The sequence below is a fragment of the Haliaeetus leucocephalus genome, unplaced genomic scaffold, assembly GCF_000737465.1.
Source record: "Haliaeetus leucocephalus isolate CR32 unplaced genomic scaffold, Haliaeetus_leucocephalus-4.0 Scaffold2, whole genome shotgun sequence".
NCBI lineage: Eukaryota > Metazoa > Chordata > Aves > Accipitriformes > Accipitridae > Haliaeetus > Haliaeetus leucocephalus.
In genome coordinates, this window is record NW_010972438.1 from 11,020,459 (window position 1) to 11,020,714 (window position 256).

Consider the following 256-nt stretch of genomic DNA (forward strand, 5'->3'; position numbering starts at 1 on the left):
GCGCCCGGGGGCCACCCCACCGGGAGGCTCGGCAGCGCCCTCGCCCGGGAGCGCGGGGCCCGGGCACCGCCGGCCCCAACCTACCGGCCGCCGCTAGACCCGCACCCGCTGCTGCGCTGCGACCGCCGATCCAACATGGCCGCCCGCGGAGCGCCGGAAGCACCGCCTACTTCCGCTTCCGGCTCCCTTCCGCCGGCCGGGACCACGCCCACAGCCACGGGAGCGGGTTCAGCCACGCCCCCACCCACGGCGCCCC

General features: G+C 80.1%; 1 protein-coding gene across 1 annotated transcript in view; it reads right to left on the reverse strand.

Annotated features, from left to right (window-relative positions):
* The window catches only part of CCDC71 (coiled-coil domain containing 71), a 4,967-nt gene extending 4,816 nt beyond the window's left edge, over positions 1-151 (reverse strand). The window contains exon 1 of the mRNA XM_010571289.1: positions 85-151. The gene's annotated coding sequence lies outside the window, so the exon portion shown is untranslated. The remainder of the gene's footprint in view (positions 1-84) is intronic.
* Positions 152-256: the final 105 nt, after the last annotated feature.